The sequence below is a fragment of the Arvicanthis niloticus genome, chromosome 8 (assembly GCF_011762505.2).
Source record: "Arvicanthis niloticus isolate mArvNil1 chromosome 8, mArvNil1.pat.X, whole genome shotgun sequence".
In the NCBI taxonomy this organism is placed as follows: domain Eukaryota; kingdom Metazoa; phylum Chordata; class Mammalia; order Rodentia; family Muridae; genus Arvicanthis; species Arvicanthis niloticus.
Window position 1 is genome coordinate 15,428,736 of NC_047665.1, and position 27,481 is coordinate 15,456,216.

Below are 27,481 nucleotides of genomic sequence, written 5' to 3' on the forward strand. Positions count from 1 at the left end.
AGATTGTCTCCTAGAATGATCTCTCTCAAAAATTTTCCTGTATTATTTGTGTGTGCATGAGTATGTGTGTGTGTATGTGTGGTTTATTTTATTTTTTGTGTATATAGTATATTCATGCATCTGTGTATATTTTAGTTTTTGTATATATAGTATATTCAGAGTATGTGCAGGTACATGAGCCTGTATTTTCATGGAAGCCATTCACGCTTATTTCTCTTGACTCAGGCTCTCTCACTGAACCTGAATCTAGCCTCCACGATGCCTGTTTCTCACCTGCAGCATCAGCATTACAGGTACATACATGACACTGTTTATGTAGGTGCTAGGATTGAAGTTCAAGTCTTCATGTTTGCTTGAACGACTTTCTTACCTGGTCATAGAGCCTTTTCCCCAGTCTCTTGTGTCTCTCCTTTTAAGGGCTTCAGTTACATCCAGAAGCATCGAAGCTCCACTTTTGACTGGGGGAGAAGGCCATCAGCAGATGAATGTACAGACACTCAGTTCATGGCATTGATTGCCAGATTTTGAAATTGCACTGTGATCTTGTAGATTTCAGGGCTCTGCTATCTCTCTGTGGATTGGTTGTTCCATGAGTCCCCTTGTTCCTGGTGTCCTGCCCTTTCTTCTGTCACTCTGGTGATGCTGACTTCAATTCTGTCTTTTGTTGTTCTTTTTCATTTTGAGATGGAGTCTTGCTTGCTATGTAGCCCAGGATGTCTGAGCCTTCTCTGCAATTCTTCACCCTCCCAAGTCCTGGATTATAGGTGCACCCCACCATGCCCACTCTTCTGATTCCCCCTTCATTAAAGATAGCTATACTAATAGTGTTTTGAATGCAGGATTTTCCAAGGACGGAAGTAATCGTGTGTAATTAAAAATATAATACTATGGAGAAATCAATTTCAACTTAATGTCTCAAACATTCACCTGCCGTTTCTGAAAATTGGATACTTGTTTTTCCTCTTCTTAAGGACCCTCCCTTGGCATGAGACTCTTATGCCTAGCTCATCCTTATATATTTAATTATTTCCTTCTTTATTTTATCCTCAAACTGCTCACCTCTTTGTTCATCCTTCTATGCAACGTAATTAAATCTTTTGTTTTTAAAATCCTCCACACGTGGAGAAGTTCCTTTCTGTTCTTCCATGCACACAGGAGTACTGAAGTCTTTTCTTCAAATCCAGAACTTTCTCCCGTGACACTGCCCTGTTTTGGTCCTTTTCACTCACGGAGCACAGAGTACATTCCTTTACTGTTTACCTACTTTGCTTTTAATTGTGCAATTTTTGGTAGCAAATCCCAGGAACTTCAGGTTAAAAAGAGTCACAGTCTAGGGAGTCAGGTAAGTGTTGGGGGTGGGGATGGGTTGGGAGTTCAGGGCTTTCCAGATGCCGAAAGCCAAAACTGCTAAATCTATTTATTACTTCCTATATCAGGTACTTTTCTGTTGCTGTAATAAAACACAATGACCAAAAGCAACTTAAGAAAAAAAGATATTACTTTGTTTCCAGAGGGATTACTTAGTACCACAGTATCTAATCCAAGAAATAGTTGAAAACTGTAATAGAAGCTAGAAACTTAGCAGTTAAAGGGAGGCTTTTGGTTCATAAGAAAGACAACTCCAGTATGACCCGGATCTTATTATATATCTACAAGGAGAATCTGTATTTTTATGGTTACATTTTGGAACCTTTCATTTGGATGTGATGCTCACTAAGTGGATAGTGGGTACATTTATTTAGCAATATGACTTTGTTTTCCATGTTGAAATTCTCCATTTTAACAGAGTACATGGAGTGAAAAAAAGAACTTCCCAGTAGAATACGAGCCGTGAACAGACTGTGAAACCATGAAGGAGAGATGACAGGAGTGCCAGAGCCTGAACTCAGCCAACTGTGAAAATAAACCGTGAGTATGAGAAGTCTATCTTCTGCTCTCTGAAAATGACTTGAATTCGAAGACTGTTAAAATTAATTGGAAACTCTAAGACCAGGTAGAAGAACATATTAAGAATCCGAGGGTGCTAGAAGATTCCACACTGGGTGGGAGAGGGCTCCAGTAGGAGCTGGTGGTGGCAGATGGCCTGCTGCTTAGTATCCCATAGAGGCCAGCATGCAGGCTGTTGTCAGAGTACAAGGGAGAGGACTGTGAGTCCCTATACAAAAACATAGCCTATTGCAAGAGCACACATAGCCTGCCAGGAACAGTGGAAAACCACCAGCTCCATGGCAGTTTCTCTCTCTTAGTTATTCCATTAATAATTCATGAGTATTTATTTATGCTTGTCGTGGCCCCTGCCAATCAAGATTCAGCAAGGAATAAACTACAGGAGAGAAGAAGGCTGAGAGAAAATAGTAAAGTTAAGATGAAAGGAAATGGAGAAGGAATGAAACAGGCCAGTAGGATAGATGCACTATATAGATGACTGATAGATGGGTGGATAGATAGATAGATAGATAGATAGATAGATAGATAGATAGATAGATAGATATGTGTGTGTGTGCCCCTATGTGTTGGTAGGTGGGTAGATAGATACATACATACATACACACACACATAGATACATAGATGGTACATAGATACATAGATAGACACATAGATACATAGAGAAGTGGGTGTTTCCTGGTGTAGACAGCAAAGGAACATGTTCCATTTAATAGTCTTGGAAATTGAGAGAGGGCCAACCACACAAAGCAGTGGACTCTAGTGGAAACAAACAAACAAACAAACAAACAAACAACAAAAGTTAAGGGAGAATAGTGACAATGACCATAAAATCGGGGTGAGGAGGGCTGCATGGCTGAGCCTAGGAGGTGGGGAGACAGGAGACAGAGATGGGATGTTGGGGGGGGGCACAGATGCCAGGTGTACTGCAGTCTTTTGGCAGAAGATGCTTTCGTTATAACAACAAGGAGAAATTATTGAAGGATGGGGAAGGGTAATAGGGGAGAGAGAGAGATTGCCAAGCAAGCACACTAATCCATTCACCTCCTTTTGGAGTTCACACAGGCATCCCAACAGAGGCAGAGCCAGAGCCAGAGACTACCATGTCCAATTTATGCTTCCTGCATGCTTAAAGTTTGTGATAGTTAATTTTGATTGCCCACTTAATTGGATCAAGAAATACCTCCAGCATTGAGGCGACCCTTTGGGGTCTGCCTGCGAAGGCTTTTCCAGAGAGGATTAGCTGAGCGGGAAGACTCATCCTGATTGTGGCTGGTACCATCCTGTAGGCTGGGAAATTGAACAGGAAGGGAAACAGGAGAAAGCAGAGAATCATGATTCCCCACTCTTTGCATTCGATCCACCAAACTGTGAGAAAGCAACCTGTATTCCCACCGCGGTGGCTCTCCTGCTGCATGCCCTTCCTACTATGACCTGCAGAATCCAAGCAAACTCTTCCTCCTTTTAAGTAGCTTCTTGCCAGGTGTTTGGGGGCAGCAATGAGAAAAGTTATCAGTGAGAGGTTAAGCAGAAAATTAGTTGAAACTAGCGGAACTAAAATAAAGTTGGTATTAGATGTGTATGGTGCTTTAAGATCATAACACATAATTTATATTTTAATTTATAGTCCGTTAAATGTGTAAAACCAAATGATCATTTATAAACGTCACTTTCTCACAAACAGGGATGAGGAGTTAAGTTAAATCAGACCTATTTTCTCTGGCAATATGGTTGGAAGAGATTATTAGTACATGGTTTGTGGGCCTTGATGGAGATGTCCTTCTGTAGGCCTCTGGCAGTTCGGCAGATGATCTGCCCATGCGCAGCTGGCATATCGCTGGGAAGTATGGCTCTCAACGCTTCTAAAGGCAACATCTGCTATCTGTTACTTTCCTTGCTGAGAAACAAGCAGTTTAACTGTTATCTTGTGGATTTAGGAGGTCCTGAGCCAAGTTACACTGTTGCAGACCAATATAACACTCTCACCATAAAAAAGAGTTCGCAGGCTGATCACAGCAGAGAACAGAACAGAACCTGGATCACACACGCTCCTTTTAATGATGTTTGTAACCAAATACCGTGTCTGGTGTTAAGAAGGCAAATCAGGGAAAAAAACGATAATGCAACAGGAGGGGGGGGGACTGAAGAGTGGGGGAGGCGTGGAGAGGATTTAGAAAAGCAATGTTGTTAAAGTTAGAGGGTGAATTAAAAGAAGACAAAGGAATAAAGGAATAAATAATAAAGGGGCACTATACAATACAGAACAGTGGGCAATGTGACCTATTAACTCATTTGGATCTAGTAAGACCATTTTAGGACTCAGAGAATAGTTTATATGGCAACATCTTAACCAGATTGATTAGTTAAATTTTTAATTTTTTTGTTTTTGTTTGTTTGTTTTTTGAGATAGGGTCTCTCTCCATGTAGCCTTGCCTTGGAATTCATTGTGTAGATCAGGCTGGCCTCTCAAACCCACAGAGTTTCTGCTGCCTCTGCTTCCCATGTGCTGGAATGAAAGGGATAAGCCACCATGCCTGGTTGATTAACTTTATTTATGTGTGTATGTGTGTGTGTGTGTGTGTGTGTGTGTGTGTGTGTGTATGTTTTGCATGTCCCAGAAGAAACTGTAGAGAAAAAGGTTGCATGGCACTGTATTTGGATTTTCTTAGTAAAAGGGCAGCCTACAGAATAGGAGACAATATATCTAAATCATGTGTTTGGTAAGAAATTAATAGACACAAGGTATTAAAAACTTCAGAGCTCAAAAGGAGGCCAAAATCAGCAACTCAGTTTAGAACAATGTTAGATCAAAGAGTCTAAGCTTATAGTAACAAGCACATGGAAAGACATCTAACACCAGCAACCACAGGAAGTACAGAGCAGAGCTAGGAGACACCCACTAGAATGTCGACTGAAACAAAATCAGAAGAGTCAAAGAAGAAGACAGAAACTGAGAAGCAATGACAGCTGTGTGTAGTCACTGGGACTCTCAGTCCTTCTGGTGGCTTGTAAAATGGGTCAGCTGCTATGGAGAATGTTGCAGAAGTTTTTAAACAAAACAATCGCATAGAGTCAGCAGGACTCAGCAGTCCTGTTCCTGGCTCTATGATACATAGCCGTTCTTCATATATAGTACATGTGAAGAAGCAGGAGAGAATGGCAAAGAGACATTCCCATGCCTGTATTCATTGCAACAGGATTCATATCAGCTGAGCCTAGGAAGCACCCAGCATTTCTGTGGATAAATGAAAGCATAGCCTAGGCAGCCAATGGGAATCCCTTCTGGAGTTCCAGCTTATGCCACCACAGGAGTTTGCCTTGAGAATACGCCAATTGAGTCTATTCATAAAGGTAAAGTTGTCAAAGTCATAGACAAAGGAGGGGTGCTTTCCAGGAGCTGGGCCAAGAGGAGATGGAGTGGTGTAGGCAGTGGGTGCTGAGGACCAGTGTCACAAGATGAGATAAATCCCAGAGGCCCACTGGAAAACAATGTGAAGATATTTTGCCCTGTGGAATTGTCCACTGAACTTTTAAGACAAGAACGTTTGTGTTATGTGGTATATTTTTTTCTAAGATACACATTTCCAAGAATGGGGTATGCTCCAGATTTAGCCTGAGGGCAGCAGCAGTTGCCTATTCCAGGGGAGAACCCACTGTTTCTGAAGAAGAGAGGAAACTGAGAGATGGTGCCTGCTGTCACCAGGATTGTGAGACCAGCCACTGCTTTGCGAATTCTTCTGTTAGTCAAGAAGGGGAGATGAGGAATTTGGTGAATAGGTTACATTCACAGTTTGGGAAAAGCACTGAGGACACATTGGGTCTGGGAACAGGAGACAATGCCCCGAAGTGAAGTTGATTGAGAGTAATTATGTGGTCTGTGTGTGAGGTTTGTTGAGTCTTATGAATCGAGCCCACATCTTTTGAGAATGAAAAAAAAAAAATCCTAATAATAACACAGCCAGCTAGTCTGACTTTCTCCCATGAAGTGCAGTTGATAGATTCCCACACATTGTGTCTAATAGAAATGTATTCCAATTTTTTGTTAATTGAAAGTAATTATTTTGATTTTTGTCCCACGAGGCTTAAATCGATATCTATAATCCTATTTTTATCTTGGTAGAGATTTGGCTTATACTTTTGATTTACATGTTTTATTTGTTTAATTACATAAGATCCTTGGCTTGGCAACTAGGTCTCTTTTTTTATTTTATAATTCTATTTTATTTTGGTTAGTACTCAGGACTGAACTTTTAGGACCTTGTGCATTCTAGGCAAATGTTCTGCCACCAAGCCACAGTCTCAGTGTGTGACTAGGTCTTCATGTATTCAGGAATAATACTTTACATTCGTCGTGCTTTCTGGATCACACTTCCTGCAAATAGAACTCGAGCATAGTCATCAGAGACACTGAAAGCAACGGTCCAAATACTACTTAAGGGAGACCTGTAAAGGGGGAAGACAATAATTTTACAGTGGAATCAGGCTATTCTGCTGTTAGAGGTCCTGGGCTTCATTCTTATGAGAACTTAAACACTCTGAAAGTGATTCATTTCTGACTCCTTTACTGTTAACTTTCAGATGTCTGTAGAAGTGTTATCGAAAGCAGTTGATGGAAATGTATATACACATAATTAAAAGGCACAGTCCTTATTTGCCCAGTGGCCACAAATGAACACTGACTCAATGCACCAGTCTCAGCTTTTTATTGCTCTGATAAAGATCATGACCAAAAGTAGCCCAGGGAGGAAAGAGTTTGTTTCAGCTTACAGCTCTCAGACCACACTCCGTGACAGAAGGAAGTCAGGGCAGGAACTCGAGGCAGGTACTGATGCAGAGGCCATGGAGGAGTGCTGTTTATTGGCTTGCTCCCCAGGGCTTGCTCAGCTTGCTTTCTTATACCACCTAGGACAGTGGTTCTCAACCTTCCTAATTCTTTGACCCTTTAAAATAGTTCCTCAGGTTGTGATGACTCCCCCCCAACCATAAAATGACTTCCATTGTTCCTTCATAACTGTAGTTTTGCTACTGTTATGAATTATGAACATCTGTGGTTTTCAATAGTTTTAGATGAACCATGTAAAAGAGTAATTTCATCCCCAAAGAGCACAACCCATAGGTTGAGAACCATTGACCTAGGACCATGTGCCTAGACATAGTACTACCCATAGTGGGCTGAATACTCAGAAATCAATTATTAATTAAACCCCAGAGATTTGCTTATGGCACAATCTAATGGGGATATTTTCTCAGTTGAAGTTTCCACTTCCCAGATAACCCTGGCTTGTGTCACCTTAGTAAAAGTCTAACCAGGACACCCCTGGCTTCATGTATCAGACACCCACTCGATATCTCCAGCCCTCCTTTTGTTTGTCATTAGGAGGTGGGCTTTCTCTAATTTATACAGGCTGTCTGTGACTTGTTTTGTAGTCCAGGTATGTCTTGAAGTTGTGATCCTCCTGCCTTGGGTTCTGGGTTATCTGACATTACTTGTTAAATGTCCACAAGATTCATCTTTTAACCTGTAACTTCTGTGTGTTTTCTTTCAGCTGTTAGGCAGCATGTGTTTCTGAAGGTTTACAGGAGAAAAATCTATCCCTCTGTAAAAAACCCAAGAAGGACTATGTTTCTTCATTTCCCCCAGGAACTGTTCTCCATCAGTCCTTGTTTATAACAAACTCTAATTAATCATTCTTAAGGTGCCCCCCACCCCAACCCCTACCTAACTTCTACTCTGCTTTTATCAAGAATGTACCACTTATGTTTGAGAAGGATCCAGCCCTTGCCTCACTGAAGTTCCAGGCATTCCACACATTAAAAGGCTCTCTATGAGTTAGTGTGGTGGCACAGGCCTGTAACCCTGACATTCCTAGCATTTAAGAGATGGAGGCATGAGGGTCATGAGTTCAAGGCCAGTCAGTCTCTTCAACAGCAAGTCTAAGGGCAGCTCATAGAACCCTTAAGTATAATTCATTTAAAAATATTGGGGACCAGCAAGTTGGTCTACCAGGTAAAGGGGCTTGCTGTACAAATCTGGTGACCTGAGTTCGATCCATGAAGCCCATGTAAAGGCAGCTCTAGGAGTGGCTGTTGCCTGCAGGCCCTTCCTTCCTTCTCAAGCAGCAGCAGGTCCAAACCAGGAAGACAGGAAACAACAATACAGCTCCCAGTAACACCCACACAGGATGCTTGATGACGCCTGGAGACAGGTGCCCCAAAGTTTCCACACTGGTAGCAGGGAGCAGTTTACTTGATATACCCTTGAGGGCCCAGCATACTCTTCTGCTTTCCCGCGTTGCCTCTGGAATGTGGGATACCATTTGTTAAATATGCCCTTTCATGAGGCATATTGGAGAGAATTGGTAGAGGACACACTTGAAAAGAATCCGGTGAATGTCGGATGCTTTCGGCAGTACATGGGACTCATTCCACAATTTACCTCAGAATCCAGTCGGTGTTTATTAGAGCCAGACTGCTGGGCCTCTGCTCAGACCTCGGAATCCAAGGAAGCAGGAGGCACTCACTCATCTGCACCTTAGCTACGGAGTATCAGGTTAAAGTTGACAGCCAAGGATGCTCTCTCACCTGGCAGGAGAATCCCACCAATGCCCAGAGCATCTCATCAACAAAGACTGACCCAGCATCCTCTATTACATACAGACCCGCATCTCGTTGTAGCTAAAGATGTCCGGCACTTCTACTTCCCAGATACAATCAGATCCAGTGAGAAGATTTTACTGTGCATATAAAACAAACAAAACAAAACTGTGTGCCACACAGGGAAGGATGAATGGGGACTAGGAGTTAAGAAACCCTACCTACATCGACTGCCATGATGTTCATAGGGAAGAGAGGAAGACTTGTTTGACCTTTACTTGCTGATGGGTTGTTACACAGAGACATTCTTTTTAAAGCAAGTGGAGCTGTTAGAAGTAACTTGTCTCCAGCAGATTGGCTGTTCCTTGGTAAGTCATGCTGACAAATTTGTAGATCTTGTGCTTCTGGTTCTGTGGTTATGGCTAATGTCTTGCCATATCAGGAGAAGTTGTGGCTTTGATATCGTGGATGGTGAGTCTTGGGGTATGTCTAAACCTTAGCTTCCATTTGTATCGTTCAGTACTGCTAGGGATGTAAGGACTCTCAGCCAACAGGAATGAGGGAAGAGTCACAAGATCTTTAACAACAATGAAGAACAAAGAATTTTGTCTTCCTCCAAAGGTCTATTTGCTTATTCCTGTGTATATCTTCTCTTTGAAAACTAGCACCATACTTTTAGAAGTTTGAGCACATTGAATTCACTTTGGACTGTCAATATAAAAACTCAACTTTAAGAGAAAGAAGCCATTTCTCTAATCCTAGATGCATTTAAGATGTATGGATCTGAACAGATTATTGTGAGCTGTCCAGATTCCTGGGGTTTCACTGCTTTGACTTCTTACTCTGGGGCACTTCGTGTAGGCATGCTACTCCAATCAAAATGCTTATGATATGATGCTAAAATGGTAAAAAAAAAAAACAAAAAACAAAAAACAAAAAAAAAACAAAGCTCAAAGCAACAAGCATGCCAAGGCTGTGAGACTTAATTATTTGGTAATGTCTCAAGCAAATGGCACTAACATGGACTTGATTTGGTGTATGAGGTGAGTGAAGCTGACAAGATTTATGCCTCTCCCTTAGAAATTCTTCAGGATCATTCTTGGGACTACATTGTTCTTCTTTTAAAATTTTCACAACAATAATTTTAATAAATGTCTATTCCCCTCTAGACATGGAACTGGTGATAGACCAACAGAAAAACAAAACAAAAACCAAACTGATTGCAAGTCTAGCTCAGGGAACTAGGAGGTTCACTGGTTATTTGTACACACAAGATTACACAAACAGTCTCAGAATTATTTACTAGAGCCTGAACAATTCTCAGGAAGTATCTCCAAAAGGTTCATCCACCTGGTTGGCATTCTCATCAAAATTGTATTCCTGGTGTTCCCTGCTCAACTTACAGACAGTTCAATAAGACAGTAACTTCTTCCCAGATACCACTGCATTTGTAACCTTTGAGAAGGGTCTTATAAATCTTGGTAAGTTTCATGAACTTCCTGTGTTTTATAGGTTTCCTTAGCTTTCTGCATCTTCTAAGCTTCCCATGTTCCTTAGGAGGGAATGTTTCAAATCAAATATCTACAGAACAGATTTACTTTTTATGTTAGCAAATGAGGAGGAAGCAGGAAGCATATCTATCATTGACTATGACCATTTCAAATAAGAAACACCATTTTTAACAACGGAGAATTCCATTTAAAAAAGCAGCAGAAACAAGCTGTGTCGTTGATGAGCACAGTTCTTCAGGATGAGGGAAGCTAATGTTGGCCCCTGTGATCACTAAGCAACACCTCTCTGGAAAGAGTGAGGCTATCAAAATGCAGCTTCTAATTGACACTGTCAGTTACATAATCAGTATGATTTCCTTCTACTTTGTTTTCTGTTCAAATAGGCATGCATCCCTTTCTGTTCTTTCAAGGTATAATCCATTCTGCTTCTAGTTGTAGACTGGAATGCAAGTTCAACCTGACTCTCAGTTTAAACTGACTAGTATTATAGTTTTCTGGAAACTGTTATAGAATGTCCACAGGGCAAGCACACAATCTGCTTAACCCAGTCAGATGCAATGTGATTGTGTCCACACATCTTGGGTTTATTTGATAGCCACATTTGATACCAGTTTTCTTGGTGTGACAGCTAACAGTTCCTTTTATTCTTGAGAGCATTGTGGCTTGGAAAAATAAATGCTACTTTTTTCTTTATTATAACCCTTTTTTGGAAGAGATGTCTTTATCTCTCCAAATCTGTCTCTTTGCCTCCATCTCTTTCTCATAAATACTCTGAATATGAACACAAATTCATATAGCCTTGTTCACTGCTCTCTTGCAAATGTAAAGGGCATCTTTTTAAGTATGACTCTCACTCTAAGGTCTATCAGAAAGGCTTTTCAATGACTGATACCACTATGGAGCCATTGGCTGATAATGCCTGGGTCCCATCCTACTGTGGAGCTGTGTGAATTGGCACACACATTGTTATTATACATAACAGACTGATTTTTGTCACCCCTTGCAGATACATTTCAATAAGTAAGCTTCCCTTGTTGTCTGTAAATGTTCTTGACCTGCATGTATGCATTAGTTACTGTTTAAATATTGTGACATGTCAAGAAGCCACTTAAAGGAGAAAGGGATTATTTGGGTTTATAATTTGAGAGGGAAAAGTAGAAAGAAGAATCAATCTAGAGAAGGCATAGCGTGACTAGAGAAGGTACAGTCTATCTAGAGAAAGTACAGTCTGTCTAGGGAAGGTAGAGACTGTCTAGAGAAGACATAATCTGTCTAGGGAAAATACAGTCTGTCTAGAGAAGATGCAGTCTGTCTAGAGAAGATGCAGTCTATCTAGAGAAGATACAGTATTTCTAGAGAAAATACAGTGTGTCTAGAGAAGATACAGTCTTCCTAGAGAAAATACAGTCTTCCTAGAGAAAATACAGTCTGTCTAGAGAAGGTACAGCCTGTCTAGAGAAGACACAGTCTGTCTAGAGAAGACACAGTCTGTCTAGAGAAGATACAGTTTTTCTAGAGAAGATACAGTTTTTCTAGAGAAGATACAGCCTGTCTAGAGAAGATAGAATCTTTCTAGAGAAGACACAGTCTGTCTAGAGAAACACAGTCTTTCTAGAGAAGATGCAATCTGTCTAGAGAAGGTACAGTCTAGAGAAAGTACTTTTTATCATGGTACAGAAGACCTGGTGCTGGGAGCCAGAGGCTGAGATGCTTTGCCTCCTCTTTTCTCAAAGGAACAGGAAACAGAGACTGGGCAAGAACTGATGTAGGGTTATAAATCTCAAGGTATGACTCCAGTGCCCCCCCCCCATGAAGGCTCCACCTCCTTAAAGTTCTACAACAGCTCAGAATAGTGTCATTATCAGGGGACTAATTGTTTCAGCATGTGACCTCCTGGGGGCAATTCACATTTAAAGAAAACGGTGTGGTACATGCACATCAAATTCCTCATTATGCTTCTTCGATTTAGGTAGCCTTGGAAGAACTTGGTCAATTCTATGGAACCTACTTTTTTTCTTTTTCTTTTTTTTTTTTTAAGCTACTTTCTATCACCAAGACAAAAAAGAAAGATCTAGAACAAAGTTTCTCAAACTTCAGTGTGCCTTTGAACACATGGAAAATGTGTTTAAATGCAGAATCCTATTCAGTGGACCTTAGTGGGAGCCTAAAACTGTGAAGGCGTCACAGGCTCCCTAGAGAGGACAATTCTCCCAGCCCCAATCACATCAGGAAAAACAAGCCCTGGAGGGCTCTCAGCTTTGAGATATTAGCACCATTTAATAATCTCTATGTGTTTTAGCTCTCCTCAGCTATCAATTATTTGGCCTCCCAATTTCCTTCCTACTCACAAAAAAATCTCTTTAGCTTTGTTTCTGGTAGATCATTTCCCAGGGCTATTCAAAGCAGACATATGTTTGATGGCATGCCTGGAAGACACAGTGGAGAGATTGTTAAATGAAATAAATGTTCCTATTTGTTTGGAATAAAAAGAGTATTGACTTTTTTAAAAGAATAAATTTGAAAGATTGCCATTATTATTTTTTTGGCTTGGTAGACAATAGTGTGTGGCATGAAACTGGTGGGTGGAGAGCTGATTTCAATTCAGCTCTGTCTTTTTCTCATTTTTAAAAACATTGAAGTCAGTTCATTTCCGAATTCCTTTTCAGAACCGCAGCTCTGCAAACACAATAAGCGACATTTTATCTTGGTTTTCAAAAACCATTGGAGGCTACGATGCAGGTAACAGGCCCAACAGCTTACCTACTGCAAGATTCTTGGCTCCCTTCAGGGCCTCCAGCCTCAATGGCTGCAGTGAAACCCAGGTTTGCATATTTTGAATTATTCCCCTCCATTGCACAGTAGGTTTTGTACCTCCCCCCCCCTCTCTCTCTCTGTGTGTGTGTGTGTGTGTGTGTGTGTGTGTGTGTGTGTGTGTATTAAATCAGCAAGATTGACATGAGATATAGCAGAGCTGATATAAGATATACTCTCAAGCTTTGGTATGCACCCAGAGCATAGCTTGCTGGACTTTGCCCCCACAATAATTCAATGGGTCAGGGAAAGAATCTGAGACTCTGTATGAATGTATCCGCAAGTGTTCATTGTGTTCCTGGCCCAGGGAGATGGTGTGCCCTGAGTCCACTAAATAAGACTTTACATCTTGGGGATAAGCTTCTATCTCTTCCTTTCTGACTGAGTTTTTCTGGCCCTCTGGAAATAGGTGAGGTAGCTAGGGGTTAGGATGCTCCATGTAAACAGTCTGTCATGCAGCCAGCCACACCTGTCTCAGGATCACTGAACACTGAATAGCAAGAACCCAGGAATGTGTGCCCCGCTAAGGAGCCTGCACTGAGAGATGCCTGGAGCTTGCAAACTTTGATGTTCGAGATTTTCTAAATATTTTTAATTAAAATAAAATACTTTAAAAGTACTTTAAAATAGTAAACATTTTTATTTATTGTTACTGTGTATGTGGGCAGGCATTTGCCATGGTGTGCATGTTGAGGGCAGAGGACAAAGTGCAGAAGTCCAATCTCTCCTTTCACCATGTAGGCCCTGGGGACTGAATGGTCAGATGGCAAAGTCTGGAATCAAGCACCCTTATCTGCTGAGACGTAACTCCAGCCCTTATTTTTAAAATGCAATCAAACAAAACCTCAAAAATACATAAAGATGAGTGTGTAAATTTCTTTCATTTCTCCTAAAGCCTGAAGAATATTAGACATTCATATATATTCTTGCAGGTTTGTTGTTATCTGAGCATATAATTTTGAACCCTGGTTCATATCTTCTTCCCACTTCACATGATGACCTTGTTGTTTTATTTTAATTAATTAACTAATTTATTAATTCACATTACATCCCAGTAGCACCCCCAACCCACTCCTCTAAGTGCATCCTCTCCCACTGAGGCCCAACCAGGTAGTCCAGGTAGTGGAAGGAGATCCAATGGCAGGCAACAGAGTTAGAGACAGGCTCCACTCCAATTGTTAGTGGACCCACCTGAGGACCAAGCTGCCACATCGGCTACAAATCTGTAGGGGGCCTAGGTCCAGCCCCTGTGTGCTCTTTGGTTGATGGTTCAGTCTCCAAGAGCTCCCATAGACCCAGGTTAGTGGACTCTGCAGGTCTTCTTGTAGTATCCTTGACACTTCTAGTTCACTTGATTTTATTCCCACTCTTTCACAACACTCTCTGAGACTGCCTGATGTTTGGCTGTGAGTCTTTGCTTCTGTTTCCATATGCTGCTGGATGAAGCCCCTGAGGAGACAGTTATGCTAGGCTCCTGTCTTAGAGTTTTACTGCAGGGAACAGACACCATGACCAAGGCAAGTCTTATAAGGACAACATTTAATTGGGGCTGGCTTATAGGTTCAGAGGTTCAGTCCATTATCATCAAGGCAGGAACAAGGCAGCATCCAGGCAGACATGGTACAGGAGGAGCTGAGAGTTCTACATCTTCATCAGAAGGCTGCCAGTGGAAGACCAGCTCCCATGAAGCTAGGATGAGGATCTTAAAGCCCACACCCACAATGACACACCTACTCCAACAGGGCCACACCTTCTAATAGTGCCACTCCCTGGGCCAAGCATATATGAACCATCACATTCCACTCCCTGACCCCATAGGCTTGTCCAAACATATGAATCTGTGGGGGGCATAACCAAACTTAGCACAATACAAAATACAATTAGTCCAACTTCAAAAGTCCCCATAGTCTATAACAGTCTCAACAATGTTAAAAGTCCAAAGTTCAAAGTCTCTTTGGAGATTCATCCAATCACTTAACTGTAGCCCCCAAAGCAAGACAAGAGTAGCTGGAGACCTGGGATGGAGCAGGTTCTGGGGAGTTTATGGGGTGACTTTAGCTGAGACCCCTACCACTGGGAGATATGGATACTGAAGTGACTACCTCCAGACTTCCAGTGGAGGAAAGGGGACATCAATCCACTCTCAAAACCTTCAACCTCAAATTTTCCCTGCTCTATAAGATGTGCAGAAATAACAATGGTGCAGAGACCGAGGGCACAGCCAACCAATGACTGGCCCAATTTGAGACATAACCCATGTAAGAGGCCTTGTTGTTTTAAAAATTTACCATAATCCTAAATAGTTTCACCATAAATATGATGTATGATATAGTTCAGCTATTTCCCCTATAATTGAATACTTCATTATTTTCCAAATTTTCATAATTTTAGTGCCCAGAAGTCAACTCTATGTAGCAGAAGTTCTGTTTTCTTAGGCTTTGTTTGAGAGTTGACTATTTTGCCCCAGATGGTGAAGATGTTTAAAGAGTTCTCACTACTGTCAAGTGGCTTTGCAGGAAGTCTACACAACAGTTCCTTCCAGAGAAGGAAGGAGAAATTTCTGTCTTTTGCCTTCCAATGAGTCCTCTCTTTAAAGTCTTTGACAAATCAATAAATGAATCTTACATGTCATTATTATGTAATTTATATTATAGTCACTGATCCACTGTTTTTTAAAGCATATCATGTATCTTTTCAAGTGGTGTATGCCTTTTGAGAAAAACTAGAATTAAACAAAAGAAGAAAGAAATCCATAATCTAAAAATAAAAAGTAATCACTTATTAATAAGAAATTTTATCACTGATGTATATACATTTATGTTCAGTTTTTAAATGATTGAGCTGGATAGTTTTATATCACCTTAATATAAAACAGTGGTTTTCAACTTACGAGATGTGACCCATTTGGTGGTCAAAGGACTCTTTCACAAGGGTCACATGTCAGATGTCCTGCATATCAGATATTTATGTTATAATTCATAACAGTAGCAGAATCACAGTTATGAAGTAGCAATGAAATGGTTTTATGGTTGGGGGTCACCACAACATGAGGTACTATAGGAAGATTGAGAACCACTGAACTATAGTCACCTGAGAAGAGGGAACTTCTACTGAGAAAATTCTTCCATAAAATCAACCGTGGTAGGCAAGCCTATAGGGCATTTTCTTAATTAGTGATTGACTGGGGAGGACCCAGCCCACTGTGGGTGTTACCACCCTGGGCTGGTAGTCCTGGGTTTTTTAAAAAAGCAGGCTGGGCAAGTCATGAGGAGAAAGCCAGTAAGCTACACCCCTCCATAGCTTCTCCATCAGATCCTGCCTATAGATTCCTTCCCTGTGTGAGTTCCTGCCCTGATTTCTTTCAATGATGGACTATGACATGGAAGTGTAAGCCAACTATGGCTGCCCTCAGGTTGCCCTGGGTCACAGTATTTCATAGCAGCAGCAATAGTAACTGTAACTAGAATGAATATGAATATAAAGAACATAAAAGGATCAATATCGGCTTGGGACCACCAACACCAAGTTCTCAGCACAGAGGAGATTTATTTGCCCCAGAAGGGCAAAGGGCAGGGAATAAGAAACAAAGACAGGAGACAGAGGAGCAGGGAGAAGGGGAAGGGAACAAGGGAGAGGGAGCAGGGAGGACGAAGGACTCTCTGGGTAGAGGGGAAACAGGTCTAGCCTATGGGCAAATAGCTTTTTATAAAGGTAAAAGGGGCAAGCCCATGTTAGGATAGAGTGTTAATTTTAATTGAATATGTTAATTAGGTGAACCAAAGGTGGGCTTTTGAGTGCTGGACATCAGTACTTTGATAGCAAGACCTGGCTAATCGGCCTTAGGAGAAGGAGGTGGCCAAATAAGGGAATAGACCTTGGTGGCTAGCTTTAGGAATGCAATCTAGTGGTTTTTAGCCAGGCAGAGGGACTGGGGAGAAGGGCAAAGTCTGCCAGAGCCATGTGCCAAGCTTGCCATGCTTGGGCTTGTCAGCTACAATATCTAATCTATCTAAACTAAAAAGTATCCGAATAGGGCTGTAAATAAGCCTACAATGGTTTACCCACTGTCCACTTTCGTAACTCTTTGTAAAGGGAAGATGGTATTCATCCTAAGGAAAAGTTTCTAGAAATGAAAACTTTCCGTTAGAGTCTATAGTATATACACATATTTTCTTTCTAATTATAAATATCTAAAGCTATAAAAATTTAAAAATCTCAGGAATATGCTATTAGACATGGCTATTCCAATGCTAGACTATTTTGCATACCATTCTTTAAATTCATTTTTACATTTTATATGTCCATATGTTAGCACTTCTATCAGTGTGTTCAGATATGTACAGTACTTTCTACCCATTATTTGATTTTATATGATAAATGTTTTACATTGATAAATTTTACATTTATAAATTTTACATTGATAAATGTTGAAAATGTTAGATTTTTTTTTGCATACTGTATCTCTCCACATGCATGAGAAACCCCCCCCCCCCTTTTTTAGGGGAAAGATAAAATCTTCTCAGCCCTGCAGGAAGGTAGACATGCTAGCTTTGCTCCATTCTTTTAAAGCCAATCCTCACTGACTGTTTGTCACGTGATAAGACCCTTGCTACTCCTGTATACACTGTGGGTTGCCATCCTTTCAGGCCAGCCTGATCTGGAAAGTCAGTTCCAGGACAGTGAGTCTTTGCCAAACCAAACCAAAACCTCCTATAAGTGCTCAATGCATGTGGACATTTTACAAACTAAAAAGAAATACCTGATTATTGTTTGAAAAATTTCATTAGGTATATCACAACCAGTGGCTTATTAGGAATCTTTAATGCATAATAATGGACACTTGAAGTCTTTCTCTAGATGTTAAGTAACTATTGGAAATTTGAATCAACTTAGTTTCCCTCTAGAAATAATAAAGAGAAGAGGGAGGGAAGAAAAGGCATGCACTGGAGTAGTCCTTCACTCATCAATTACAGCTGAAATAAATGATCAAGATTAACTTCCAGTCTAGCCTTTTGTGATGTCTTTTTTTAATTTTTATTTATTTATTATTTAATTAATTTTTATTGGATGTTTTATTTACATTTCAGATGCCATCCCTTTCCCAATTTCCCCTCCCTAGAAAACCCCTATCTCATCCCCCCTCCTCCTTTTTGCTTGTATACATTTTTAAAAATGTTGATCAAAGGCTTTATACGTTTGGTGATGCTCAATAACAAGATGCCCATACAATCAGAAGTGTAACCCAATACCCAACCTAGATATACCAACTATCTTTGACTGGTGGAGACACACGAACATCCGCCTCCATGTCTCTTCTCTCTCTCTCTCTCTCTCTCTCTCTCTCTCTCTCTCTCTCTCTCTCTCTCTCTCCCATCTCCTAGCTCCTTCTCCTCTCCTTACTTCTCCCACCTTAGCTCTTCCTACATATCACCCTTCCTTTTAAAATAAAACTTTTCTCTCAAAATACAATTAGAACATAACTATACCAATTTGTGTCAGTAAGGTACAAGATAGACCTAATACCCAGTCAATTATTTTGTTGAATAACCAGAACATCTGTCATCTCTCCTAACTAAAAGACTTAATTCTGAACCTGGCTTTTTTCTTGGCTTTAGAATGAATGTCAGCTGAAAACCATCTTTCAAATCTTTTTTCTCAAAGTAAATAGCCAGGATTGGTTATGAGACTATAAGTCTTCAACCCTGTCAGAAATCCAGAATGACTGACTTAACTGAAATTATGGGGAGCACAAAGCATAGCTTCTAAAACTTAGCCAATTTATAGAGACCGCCGAACACCTGGACAGTCCCTATACTACAAAACGTAGGGGCATCCAATCTTCAGCCTTCTGGCCCAGGATCATCTGACAGACCTAGTGATGCAGAATTATTAAGGGCTGATTACTCTGTTTTGGCAGATATAATCAGTCGACTATTCTGCAAGTGTGTCCTTTTCTGGACAGTAATTTTTCTGTAGATGGAAAGAGGCAATTCTTGCCTAGTGGCTGTCTCACCACAACTGGAGTAACTCCAAAGATGCGCAGTTTCTTCTTAGAATCCAAGACAGGAAGCTTTCAGGAGCAGACAGATCTCTAATCAAAATGAACATTAATACAGAAATGTTTGTAACTTCAATTCTGTGGACTTCTGACATTTTGAAAACCAACTATCCATTTAAGGCAATCTGGACTGTTGTCTGTTAACTCCTCTCAGCTATTTCTAAATAAAATATAGAAAACACCCTAACAATAAACTCAGAGCCATAAATTTGCTATAGGCCCTTAAATCACAGGCTAACCATCTCAAATCAGTTAAAAAAGTTAAAGAAGGACTGGGTCTAAGCCTTGTATTCTTAAATGTGTTATATAGACACAATGCCTATGAGAGTAACAATATTAATCTCACTTTTATATCAATAAGAAACTTGTACCAATGAAAATGTTAAATTTGAAATCAAAGTAAATTTTGTACCATTTAAGAAATTATAACTTTATCTTAATAACAATTATACATATTTCTACCAATAGGTTATGGCTATGCAATAAATCCTAGCTTATCCTCCCTGTTCCAACAATACCACTACTTTTCCCTAGAAAGACAGCCCAATATTAACCACCTCAGTTCCCAAGCCCAGGGAATAGGGGCGCCGACTCTTCATTAACTTCTTCAAACTGATTACGGGCGTTGAGATATTAGAAGAGGGGCAGGGGGAAGAGTAAATTGATAAGCCTCTGATGCTGTGTCTTTACTGCATCCAGCTGGAATTCCAGGACATCAGAGGTTCGAGCAGGTCTGCTCAGCTTGCTTGATGAGTAGATACACCAAGACTGTGTATTCTGCAATATACAATTCTCAAAACAAATTTTAGTATCAAGATAATTTTTTTGTTTGAATTCCTGAATCTAGTCTTCTGACAGCTTGCCTCTGTCATGTCTAATTCATATAATTCTGGGAGTTCCTATGAGGGTGTGTCCCCACCATCCTCCCATTCCCGCCTCCCTGCTCTCGAATTCCCCAACACTAGGGAATCCAAACTTCCAGGCACCAAGGATGCCTGGCAAGGCCACCTTTAACTACCTATACAGGCGGAGCCATGAGTCCCTTCCTTTGTGGTCTCGGGCTGGAGATTTTAGAATAGCTACTCCAGCTTGTTTCTTAGGACTATTTTCTTGAAGAATTGTTTTCCAGCCTTTTACTCTAAGGTAGTGTCTGTCTTTGTCACTGAGATGGGTTTAGGAAATTGAGTCCATTGATGTTAAGAGATATTAAGGAACAGTGATTGTTGTTTCCTGTTATTTTTGTTAATAGAGGTGGAATTATCTTTGTGTGTCTATCTTCTTTTGGATTTGTTGGAAGAGGATTACTTTCTTGCTCTTGCTAGGGTATAATTTCCCTCCTTGTATTGGAGCTTTCCTGCTATTATCCTTTGTAATGCTGGGTTTGTGGAAAGATATTGTGTAAATGTGGTTTTGTCCTGGAATATCTTGGTTTCTCCATCTATGGTAATTGAGAGTTTTGCTGGGTATAGTAGCCTGGGCTGGCATTTGTGTTCTCTTAGGGTCTGTATGACATCTGTCCAGCATCTTCTAGCTTTTATAGTATCTGGTGAGAAGTATGGTGTAATTCTGATAGGTCTGCCTTTATATGTTACTTGGCCTTTTCCCCTTACTGAATTTAATATTCTTTCTTTGTTTTGTGCACTTGGTGTTGTGATTATTATGTGATGGGAGGTATTTCTTTTCTGGTCTAGTCTATTTGGCATTCTATAGGCTTCTTGTATGTTTATGGGCATCTCGTTCTTTAGGTTAGGGAAGTTTTCTTCTATAATTTTGTTGAAGATATTTACTGGCCCTTTAAGTTGGGAATCTTCACTCTCATCTATACCTATTATCCTTAGGTTTGGTCTTCTCATTGTGTCCTGGATTTCCTGGATGTTTTGTGTTAAAAACTTTTTGCATTTTGAGTTTTATTTGACAGTTGTGTCAATATTTTCTATGGTATCCTCTGCACCTGAGATTCTCTCCCTTTATCTCTTATATTCTGTTAGTGATGCTTGCGTCTATGACTCCTGATTTCTTTCCTAGGTTTTCTATTTCCAGGGTAGTCTCCCTTTGTGATTTCTTTATTGTTTCTACTTCCATTTTTATGTCCTGAATGGTTTTGTTCAATTACTTCACCTGTTTGGTTGTGTTCTCTTGTAATTCTTTAAAGGATTTTTGAGTTTCCTCTTTATGGGCTTCTACCTGTTTACCTGTGTTCTCCTCAAATTCTTTGAGAGTGTTATTTATGTCCTTCTTAAAGTCCTCTATCATCATTATTAGAAGTGATTTTAAATCTGAATCTTGCTTTCCTAGTGATATAGGGAATTCAGGACTTTCTCGTGTGGGAGAACTAGGTTCTAATGATGCCAAGTACCCTGGGTTGCTGATGCTTCTGTTCTTGCACTTGCCTTTTGCCATCTGGATCTCCTTAGTACTACCTGCCCTGTCTCTGACTGGAGCCTGTCTTTCCTATTATTTTGGTTGTATCAGAACTGTGTGGGGTGTGTGTTACTACTGGGGTTAGAGCTGGGGCCCAAGATCTGCTCAATGCTCAGGTGCAGACAGGAAGGAACCAGTGCTCTGGGCTAGGAGTGAATTCCTGGGTCCTAGTGGGGTCCCTGTTTGGGGTGGGTGTTGCTGTCTCCTTACCTAAGATACTGCCTGGGCTAGAGTTCCTGGGAGGCCTGCTTCCTCTGTGTTCTGTGAGATTGGGGGCAGAGCTTCCGCCTCGGGATCTGCTCTGTGCTCAGGCCTTTTGTGATGTCTTTAAGCAGTGTGCACCATAGGCAACCATCTAAGATGTCGTCTGAAGCTTGTGGAAAGCAGTGTTTGGGTATGGCATGTAAATACAGATGATCTGGCTTTAATCCTGTCAGGAGCTAAGAGCTGAGAACATGGAGGTTGTATGTGCAAAGCAGGTGTTAGTGGCATTTTGTTTCCTTCCCAGCTGCCCCAACCCACTTTGTTGCATGTGTGTATGTGTGTGTACACGGGCATATAAGTGTTCATATGAGTGTGGCTACAGGTGCATGTGGAGGCCCAAAGTTGATATTTACCATCTTCATCTTCTTTTCCACTTTATTTACCGAGGCAAGGTCTCTCCCAGAATGGGAAACTTGTCAATTCTATCAAGTCTTGCTAGCCAGTTTGCCCTGGGGATCCTGTTTCTGCCTTCCCAGTGCTGGAATTACTGGTGGTTTGCCATGCCAAATCAACTTCTCCGTGGGTTCTGGACATGAAAACTCTGGTCCTTATGCTCGCCTGACAGGTATGTATTTGTGGAACCTTTTTATAAAACCAATAATTATTGACGATGTATCACATGGTTTGAACCATGCTGTTCACTTATACACGGTGGATGTGCAAAGACATTAAATTTCTAGCCCCTTTAATCATTTGGTGACCCCTAAAATAAAATGCTTCTTTGCTAGGGAGATACCTCAATAGGTAACACACTAGTGCAAGCATGAAGACCTGAGTATGGATCTCTAGAACTCATGGAAAAAGTTGAGTGGGATGGCCCATGTCAGTATAATCCCAGTGTTACGGAAGGAGAAACCCGTGGATCCGTGGGGCTTACTGACCACATAGCATACACTGCTTGGCAAAATGCAGGCCAGTGAGAGAGACTCTGCTTCAAACAAAAGTGGAAAGCAACTGAAGAATGACACAGAGGGTGTTCAATCCATATGTGCACATGTACACATGTATGTATGCACCTGCAACATGCATGCAACCCCTAAACAGAAGTGCTTCTTAGGGTTCAGATGAGTTACAAGAGGGAACCTCTAACAGGTCTTGGTGGTTGACTATACACTTGACTTGGTATTTTGCTTTCTATATATTTACAGCATCAGAAAATGTAATATCCATTTGTGATATCCAGAGTTCTTAAGAGCCATAGTGGCATTGTGACACTGAGTACAAGGACTGTCCTAAAAGATACTGAGTTCAGCCTCTGGTATCTTTGACATGCTATTTCATGTCTCAAGTCCACACTTCAAAGGAAAATTGTGCTGGGAGCAGCTTTGGTCTTAAATGTGTTTGCATTTATAGGGCCCACTGTTGATTAAGAAAAGAAATACAGACAAATTACTATATTAGATTAAGCCTTACTAATTGTGAACCAGCTAATATTTTACATTTGATTTTTGTTGGCATTTTTGAGCTTAGAGTTTATGCAAGCTGATTATTGTGGATAAAAATAGACTGATTGTTTTTTTATTCTTTGAAGATTCAGAAAGCCAATAGCAAATGATAATTTATCAGGAAAAATAACACTGGGATATTTGACAAAACCCAGGGCATCTGATAGCCTTTGATGAAGCCTGCAACTCTGAGATAATATAGAAAAAAATGATCTCTGGGAAAAAACTCAGCAGACTGAAAGTCAGAAGTACAGTTCTCCACCTCAGCTAGTATGCTATTTTTAAAGGAAGGATGTCAACACTATAGAAACTGTATATTGCTTTCATATCTAGATTCTTTTTGGGGTGAGATGATAAATTATATATTTCAGAAATTCATCACCATGCATTTTGTACGGAAGACACAAACAGGAATAATCTATTTTCTTTTATTAAAATGATTTGATTTTAATTCTGACAGTCACTGGGAGTTATCTAGCGTCTCTATTTTTTGACAAAGAAGCAGGAAAAGGGGTCTCGTGAATAGGACTTTTTCTGCAACTGGGGTGGTTGTCATTACCAGAAGGTTTTGTGTGAATAATAGATACCAAGCTTGGCTTGATTCCTCATTTCCAGGCCTTTTTACTTCCTTTGTATCGAATTGCTAATAAGTAGCTTCATCTTTTGTTACCTAGGAAGAATGGCTTCTTTTGTTTGCCCACTGAAGAGCATCACCCCACGCTCAGTGCGGCTCAGTGCACAGTGATGAGTTATCGGAGGCTGATAAGCCACTCTATGGGAACAGGTTGGAATCCACAGGCACTTCCACAAATAGCAGGCACTTCTGTGCCCCTTGTGAAAGTTGTTTATGAAATCTGGAGAGAAGCTGGTTGAGTAAGAGGCAGCCGCACCGAACAGGAGCATCTCCCTGTCTGTAGTCCTCTTTTTCTTCTTTTTCTTCTTCCCAGGAAGGAATAGTCTACAAGATACTTAAATAACTAATTCCGTTGTGATTACCCATCCAGGTGTGCATCCCCACCCAGGCATTGTTTTCGTCAAGAGAAATATTTGAACAACTGTTGAAGGATGATTTTAAAAACAGAACTGATCAATAAGAGATACTTTGTCCTCTAGTAAAAGTCCCCCAGAGGAAAATCACTAACAAGAAAAAGCCACATTTACAGAAGGTTTCTATTTATCACGTTTCTAAATCATTGATTCATTTATCATGTTTCCCATATCAATTGAGATGTCTGCAGTGGACATGTGGAGCGGTTTCCAGAGAACCAGTGTAAGTTAGAGAAAGAGGTTAAGACAGGAATAGACTTTCCCCAGAGTGGGAGATCTCAGCTGAGGAGCTGAGGGTCCAGTAAGAGTCAGAATGAGTTGGAAGCCTAACAGAGATGCATTGTGAATGGTTCTAGGTCAAAGGAAATATTTATATTTCTACTGATTAATTTAACTTTGGTCAAAACAATCTAATCATCAAATTTAGATTGTAAATAAATTCATTGTAATAGTTCATATAGCTTTAACAAATGTCCTTTTTTTCCCCTTAAACTGTCCCCTGTGCTACTTCACCCTAATACCACAGGTGCTGTGACATAACACGTGGTTTGAGAAACGTGGAACTATATGGAAACAAAGCCTGGATGGAGGCTGAATTTTCTCTATTGCTTTGTTTGTTTGCTTAGATCATTTCCAGATAACATTTTTAAATATGGTATATTCTTAAAACTCCATCTCAATGTAGCTCTTGGGTTCTATTTCTTTTCTCTGGTCATCCAGTAGTATATTGGTTGGGTTTATTCCTCGGGAATAATTAGTTTAAAAACCTCCATTTCCTAAATCCAGATATAAGTTTCTTTAAATATTATTTTTAAAAAATTGTGTGTGTGTGTGCATATGTGCCATTGAAGTGCCTGCAGAGAACAGAAGAGAGCTTAAGAGTCCTTGGAGCTGGAGTTACAGGAGCCCCCTTCCTTCTGCACCCCCACGTGGATTCTGGAAATGAAACTCAGGTCCTCTGTGAGAGTAGCAAGCGCTCCTCACCATGCTCCTTAGCCTGCTCTCCAGGCCCCACAGACCCATTTTCTAGTTTCTCAGGGCACTTTGACTTCTAGACCACATCATGTTATTTTGTATAGAACACACACACACACACACACACACACACACACACACACACACACACAGAGGCACACACACTAGTTCCCATGAGTTTTTCTTTCTCCCCGCCCCTCTGCAGATGCAGCATCTGTTCTGTACCATTGCTTTGAGTCCTATCCGTCCTGTTGAAGAAAAATGGTACCTCAAGGTACTCCAGAGACTCTCAAGTACAATTCTTCTAGTTTAGCCGTTCTAAGAATACTTTGTACCTCAGGGAACAAAATTATTGTATAATGAAGCTTTTTTTGGCAACGTTTTGCGGGTGCTTCATCAACATTTTCTGACACACCATTTTAATTACCACAGGGGTAATCTGTGCCTGCTTTGGCAGACTGAAGAGTGGCACCAACACTAAGCTTCTGATCCATCATGCCTTGGGAGATTCCGAGGTTAAGTGCATTCCTTTGGGAAGTTCTTGAGCCTTTCATAGCAGAGCTGTAACTGCTCCAGCCATGGCCGCGCTTTGATTTCTGACCTCATGGACCCCCTAGTGGGATGTTTCTCAAAAGGCACAAGCACGTGTCTTCCTGAAGGAAAGCAGGCACTAGGATGTGGGTATACGTGTCCTGGCCGTTTGAAGAATGAAATTCTCTGGCGCACGTGTACTGCTAGACTTCACATGAACCGGACTGTCTTCCTCTCAGCATCTATTGTCTCCACTTCTAGCTTCCTTGGGGCAGGAGGGTTGTCTACTGCCAAAGACAATGTGAGAAACTGACAGGGTGGCCACTTGAAGGAAGATGCCTTTTGTCCATGCCAAGCACGCACCGAACTTAGCCCCGGAATGTGCCTTCCCCACGCATGCAGAAGCTTTAACATGCGTCTATTTCTGGTCACCTCAGGTCAAACGCATAGCTCCCAAATCACTAGAGACCTCCGGGCTTCATCTGAAGAAGGATCAAGGCTGACCAGAGGGATGTTTGAGAATTGCCTTCATTTTAGCAACGGACCACGTGTCTTCCTGAAGGAAAGCAGGCACTAGGATGTGGGTATACGTGTCCTGGCCGTTTGAAGAATGAAATTCTCTGGCGCACGTGTACTGCTAGACTTCACATGAACCGGACTGTCTTCCTCTCAGCATCTATTGTCTCCACTTCTAGCTTCCTTGGGGCAGGAGGGTTGTCTACTGCCAAAGACAATGTGAGAAACTGACAGGGTGGCCACTTGAAGGAAGATGCCTTTTGTCCATGCCAAGCACGCACCGAACTTAGCCCCGGAATGTGCCTTCCCCACGCATGCAGAAGCTTTAACATGCGTCTATTTCTGGTCACCTCAGGTCAAACGCATAGCTCCCAAATCACTAGAGACCTCCGGGCTTCATCTGAAGAAGGATCAAGGCTGACCAGAGGGATGTTTGAGAATTGCCTTCATTTTAGCAACGGACCACGTGGCTTCCCTAAAGCCTCGTTTTCTCTGTGAAGTCTTTATGAAAAATCCCTCAATTCCAGGGACTGTAATCATTTAATGAACATTCTTATCTTTTTGCTGTCCCTCCTTCTGAACCGCTCATGGGGTGAGCCAAGTAAAAACGCTCATCGGCAGGAATTTTGAGCGAAAACACGCAGGTGGGCTCGATTCTGCATGCTGACACAGAAGGGCATCCTCTACACCTCCTCTGATTCAATTGGAAAATTCGGGGTAATTAATTTTAGCCTAAATGACTCTGATGTGGAAAGTTCATTAAGGGACTTATCATAGCGGCACACACACTATTCCTTACGAGAACTTCTTGACTATTTCTCTTCTTAAGCATTGTAATTCTTATGGTAACCTTTAATATCTTTACATTAGACCTGAAGCAGAAGGGGGATGGGACGGATTATTGCCAAAGTACTTATCTGGGATAGACCTTTGCAAATCTCCATAAGTCTCTCTGTGCAGGTTCCCACCAGAGTTGAACCATTTCTCACAGTTTTTAACAAAACAGCAGAAAATGGTTTGAAAGTGAAGGCGTCTCCCCAAAGCTAGAAGGCTCTTTGCATTTGTGAAGTGGAGGTTAATGCTGTAACATTTGTTTTTAAATTAAGTGACTTAAAGTCCTTCGATGCTTAGCTGATTTTACATTGGATTTTTAAAGAACACGAAGAATCCTTAGGCTGAGTCATTGGATATGGTATGAATGAAGCATGTGTGGTGGTGGTGGTGGTGGTGGTGGTGGTGGTGGTGGTGGTGGTGGTGGTGGTGTTTGTGTGTGTGTGTGTGTGTAGACCTGGGCATCATGCAGAGGATGGAGATGTTTGTCGGATGTCCTCCTCTGTCTCTCTCTGCCTCAGCAAGTGGTCTGT

At 41.1% G+C, this 27,481-nt stretch overlaps 1 long non-coding RNA gene across 1 annotated transcript; it reads left to right on the top strand.

Annotated features, from left to right (window-relative positions):
* The first annotated feature begins 223 nt into the window (after window positions 1-223).
* LOC143443270 (uncharacterized) lies at window positions 224-27,324 on the top strand. Its single transcript, XR_013112087.1, has 6 exons — window positions 224-293; window positions 1,787-1,908; window positions 7,491-8,906; window positions 12,716-12,871; window positions 21,996-22,168; window positions 25,503-27,324. It is a non-coding gene; the product is annotated as an uncharacterized LOC143443270 (long non-coding RNA).
* The last annotated feature ends 157 nt before the right edge of the window (window positions 27,325-27,481 follow it).